Below are 6,057 nucleotides of genomic sequence, written 5' to 3'. Positions count from 1 at the left end.
TAGAAGTTACAAAAAAAAAACTGTATCAAATTGGACACACTGTGATTCCCACTCTTATAAATGGAACTCTAGTACTCAATTTTGGGGCATTCAGTGTCCAAGTGTCATCTATATGTCCCAAATAGTTAGTATAACACATAACAGAATATTTATAAATATACCACTCATCAAGCATATTAAGCATATAAACCGAGATAAAAGAGGAAAGAGACCCATAGAACTTAAAAAAACAAATTTTAAAGGAATTCTTTTATATAGCAAAAAGATTTTAAACTAAAAGGGTGTCCAAAAGTTGGAAAATATCTGAACAAATATAGTATAAGGAAATATTTTTGTTTGTGTCTGTTCCCTAATTTTTGTCAGATGGAAGAAAGTGTTTTTCTTATTCTTTCTTCCCTTATTGTTCTTGTGCTTGTCCAAGTTGGCATTGGCCATCACAAATTATAAACACAGCAAAAACAAGTTAGAACCATTAGCCAATACATTTTGATTACAGTAGTAGATAATACTCTCTAAGATCTATCTTTCTTGACAAATATTGATTCCTCTCCACTTACACAGTTACCACCTTAGTTCAGGTCTTCATCACCTAGATTACTGCAATAGTCTCCTAATTGGTCTCCCTGCCTCAAATCTCTCACCACTCCAGTCTATCCTATGCACTGCTGCTAAAGTAATTTGCCTTAAGCATGGATAACCATGTGATTCCCCCCAAGCGATTAATTCCTTTTTCCTCTCTAATAAAATATAAACTCCCCTGTTTCACTTTTAAGGCCCAACACAACTTAGCTGCAACTTATCTTTCCAGCTTCATTAGACTTCATTGGACTCCTCCTCCCATATCTGCAATAGAGCCAAACTGGTCTTCTCTCCATTCCCCCAAAACAACTTTCTACTTTCCATCTCCATGCCTTTGCATTGGTCTTTCCCTATGCTTGGAATACCTTCTCCTTATCTCCACTTCACTGAGTGAACATTCCTTTAAGATGAGCCTTAAGAATCATCTTCTATATGAGTACTTTCCTGATTCTTCTCAATTGCTAGTACCCTCCCTCCCAAACTACCTTGGATATTTTTTATATTGTAAAAAAATGTGGCACCAGGGATGTAAAATGTGACCTAATGGGTTGTGGATACACACACTGGTTTGAAGGAGAGACAGGACCAGCCAGGATAGGGAGACCAAGAATCAAGAATGGCAGTTGGCCCCAACGGTCACCCTGCTCACCCTAGGCCAGGGTCTTTGGAACCAGCAAGCAAGGTAAAGGTTTTTATCAGTTTAATTATGATTAACTAAATAAAGGTGGGATAGGGGATTCTGCACTTAAAACCCTAAAGGGCAAATCACAGGGGAAAGGGGAGGACTTGTCTACTCTAATTCTAATTGACCTAGGCCAGGCAGGGCTCAAAGGAACAGTACTGGAGTCACTGGGAAGGCTGCTTCAAACCTGGGTCCAGCCAGGTTTGACCAGCATAGCTAAAGGGCCTGAGGATGGTTTTGAGGGTTCTCAAGGTAATCCAAAGATGATCACAAGATGCCAAAAGCCAAGGTGATCCAAGGTACCCAAGTAGAGAGAGTGTGCTTGAGATGCTGTCCACCAGATCCCAAGCCCTTCTCCACTAGGTGCTGCTCTGCAGGGCTTGTCCACTTGCTGAAAACCTCCACCACTCAGGATCCCAGGGAATCTGGATGCAGGGTTTCCTTAACTCTGAGATCTCCCAAGGCTAGCAACAGTTTGTGCCAACCACTAATGGAGTCTCTCTCAGAGCACAAGCCCTACTTCCTGCTCCTTCATTCCATCTTGGAATTCTCCAGCCCTTCCTGTTAGGTCCAACACTATTACTAACTAATCTTCCCTACAACAATATACACGTGTTTTAAAAAGCCAACAAATAGATAAATCATTGATTAATGTGATGGGTTTTTTTTGTTTGTTTTTGTTTTTTAAATTTTAAACCCTTAACTTCTGTGTATTGACTTATAGGTGGAAGATTGGTAAGGGTAGGCAATGGGGGTCAAGTGACTTGCCCAGGGTCACACAGCTGGGAAGTGTCTGAGGCCGGATTTGAACCTAGGACCTCCCGTCTCTAGGCCTGGCTCTCAATCCACTGAGCTACCCAGCTGCCCCAATGTGATGTTTTAAAAGAGAGAAGAAAACCAAATCACTAACATAAAAAATGAAAAGGGTGAATTTATCACTAATGAAGATGAAATCAAAGCAATTATTAGGAGTTATTTTGCTCAATTATATACCAAGAAATTTAACAATGTAAATGAAATGAAAGAGTATTTACAAAAATATAAACTGTCTCAACTAAGAGAAAATGGAGTATCTAAATAAACCAATTTTAGAATACTGAAATAAACACATTTTAGAAAAAGAAATTGAACAGCCCATAAGTGAACTTCCTAAGAAAAAAGCATCAGGACCAAATGGACTCACAAGTGAATTCTACCAGACATTTAAAGATAAACTAATGCCAATATAAAATAAATTACATAGAACAATTGATAAAGAAGCCACATTCCTTTTATGAAACAAATATGGTGCTGACACCTAAGCCAGGAAGAATAAAAATAAAGAAAATAATAGACCAATTTCATCAATATAGATGTAAAAATCCTAAATAAAATAATAACAATGTTACTACAATAATATATCACAAATACTATACATTATGACTAATAGTATTTATGCCAGGTGTACATGAATGGTTTACTATAAGGAAAATCATTAACATAATTGATTTTATCAATAGCAAAAGTAAGAAAAATTGCATGATTATATAAAAAAGACAGAAAAGGCTTTTGACTAAACACAACATTCCTATTCAAAACACTAGAAAGCATAAATATAAAAGGATTTTTCCTTAGATTGAAAAGAAGTATATACCTAAAATCATTAGCAAATATTATCTGCAACAGAGATAAGTTAGAAGTCTTCCTATAAGAACAGGAGTGAATATAATACCAATATTATTTAATTCTGTATCAGAAATCCTAGCAATAGCAATAAGAGAAGAAAAAGAAATTGAAGGAATCAGAACGGGCAAAGGGGTAATAAAAAACATCTCTTTTCACACATGATACATTGAATGGCATATATGGAAAATCCTAGAGATTCCACTAAAAAATTAGTTGAAACTATCAAGAATTTTAGCAAAGTAGCAGTCTATAAATTAAACCCACATAAATCAGCAGTAAAGTCTTGCAAAAAGAAATAGTAAATAAAAATCTATTTAAAATAACCATAGATAGAATGGGGGCAGCTCAGTGGATTGAGAGCCAGGCCTAGAGACTGGAGGTCCTAGGTTCAAGTCCGGCCTTGGACACTTCCAGCTGTGTGACCTTGGGCAAGTCACTTGACCCCTATCGCCCACCCTTACCACTCCTGGGCTAAGGACGGTCCCTAGCCCGGATGAAAAAGGAGGAGGGTTGGGCGTGGGGCTAGCAACCCCACCCTGTAAAAACTACATCTGCTAAAGAAACTGCAACCTAAAGTAGGGGCAGCTGGGCTAGCTCAGTGGATTGAGAGCCAGGCCTAGAGACGAAAGGTCCTAGGTTCAAATCCGGGCTCAGATACTTCCCAGCTGGGTGACCCTGAGCGACCCATTGCCTACTGGTTGTGGCCCTATGCTCCTAGAATGGAGTCCCAGGATAAAAAAAAAATAGAATAAAGTACCTGACAGTATACCTGCCAAAACAGACACAGAAACCATATGAACATAATTATAAAACATTTTTTATAAAAATAAAGTCAGATTTAAATAATTGAAGCAATTAATTGTTCATGAGTGGGTAGTGCCAATATAATTAAAAGGACAATCCTACCTAACCTAATCTTTTAATTCAAAGACATTCTAATTAACTTACCAAAAACTATTTTATTGAACTAGAAAAAATAACAATTCATCTTGAAGACAAAAAGGTTAAGAATACCAAAGGAATTCATGAAAAATGAAAAGGTCTAGCAGTACCAGATTTTAAACTATTATAAAGCAGTAATTATGAACTAATCTTGTACTGGCCAAGAAACAAAAAAGTAGTTCAGTGGAACCAAACAGTAGTAAAAGTTTATAGTAATTTTGTGTTTGACAAAAATAAAAATCCAAGCTTTGGGGATAAATATTCTTATTTAGGGACAGATAGGTAACTCAATGGATAGAGTATCCTGGATTCAAATCCGGTCTCACCTACTTTTTAGCTGCATGACCCTGGGCAAATCACTTAACCCCCATTGCCTAGCCCTTACCACTCTTCTGCCTTGGAACCAATACTTAATGAGAGTCTAAGGCAGAAGGTAAGGGTTTAATTTTTTTTTCCTTATTTGGCAAAATGTGTTTGGAATACTGGAAAGCAATGTGCAGTCCCACACTTTCCTTTCCTTGTAGCAGAGACAAATAATTAGGCAAAAACAACTCACAAAATCTAAGAATGGGGCAATGAGGTGGTGAGTGAATAGAATGCCAGGCTTAAACTCAAGAAAACTTTCTTTTCAAAGCTTGGCATGGTTGCTGGTGGAGTTGTGAATTGATCCAACCATTCTGGAATGCAATTTGGAATTATGCCCAAAAGGCTTTAAATAACTTCCAGCCCTTTGATCCAGCCATACCACTACTGGGTTTGTACCCCAAAGAGATAATAAGGAAAAAGACTTGTACAAAAATATTTATAGCCACTCTCTTTGTGGTGGTAGAAAATTGGAAAATGAGGGGGTGTCCATTGATTGGGGAATGACTGAACAAATTGTGGTATCTGTTGGTAATGGAATACTATTGTGCTAAAAGGAATAATAAACTGGAGGAATTCCATGTGAACTGGAATGACTTCCAGGAATTGATGCAGAGTGAAAAGAACAGAACCAGAAGAACATGGATACACTGTGGCACAATTGAACATAATGAACTTCTCTACTAGCAGCAATGCAATGATCCAGGACAATTCTGAGGGACTTGTGAGAAAGAATGCTATCCACATCCAAAGAAAGAACTATGGGGGAGGATTCTGGAAAAATGGCGGCTTAGACGGAGTAAAACTTCAGGCCTTCATACCCTTCCACACCAAGATAAAAAAACAAAGCACTTCAAGGGAAAAGAAAACCAAATCTAAGAACAGGACAGAGCTAGGGATCCCCATGATGGACAGCTCAAGAGGTACGCCAAGAAAAAGGCCTGAATTCTTGAACTGTTGTGTTTGAGGATAAGGAAGAAGGAGAATCCCAGGACCCCTCCTCCACATGCTGTGATGAGTCTAGCAGCTCCTGGAATCTCTGGGTGGGCAAATGCTCTAGTCCAGAGACAGGGCCTTGCTGGCACAACTGATCTGGTTTCAGGACATTGAACACCAATAGCAGGGAGGCAGCTAAAGCAGAGAGGGAAACCTAAACACAGAGAAAAATGCTCCATCTTGCCCTACCCCCCACCTTCAGGTTTTAGCCTCAGGAAAAATCAAACTCTACAGATCAACCCCTCCCCGGCTTAATCCCATCAATAGGAGAGATGAGAAGTCTTCAGAGGGCAGGAAAACCCCTCCCCCACAGATTACAGAGAAAATAGCTACAAACTTCTGTTGCCAGCTGGGGAAGATCTTACATCAAAGCGCATTAAAACTATCTGCTTAACCTAATCAACCAGCAGAGCAGAGAAAGTACAGGAAGGAAAGAAGGGGAAAAAATATGAGTAAACAACAGAAAAAGAAAAAAGAAATTATAATTGACAACTTCTTCCCAGGAAGTGAACAAAGAACAAATGAAACAGAAGATCAAGGAACCCCAAGCAAAAACACAGAAACTCAGAAACTCTAGCAAATTGGACACAGTCTTTGGAAGAACTCAAAATACAATTCAAAAAACAATTATGGGGCAGCTGGTTAGCTCAGTGGAGTGAGAGTCAGGCCTAGAGACGGGAGGTCCTAGGTTCAAACCCGGCCTCAGACACTTCCCAGCTGTGTGACCCTGGGCAAGTCACTTGACCCCCATTGCCCACCCTTACCACTCTTCCACCTATGAGACAATACACCGAAGTACAAGGGTTTAAAAAAAACAATTAAAAGAGGCT

Source organism: Gracilinanus agilis, chromosome 6, assembly GCF_016433145.1.
Source record: "Gracilinanus agilis isolate LMUSP501 chromosome 6, AgileGrace, whole genome shotgun sequence".
Classification (NCBI taxonomy): Eukaryota; Metazoa; Chordata; class Mammalia; order Didelphimorphia; family Didelphidae; genus Gracilinanus; species Gracilinanus agilis.
This window is presented reverse-complemented; position numbering follows the sequence as displayed.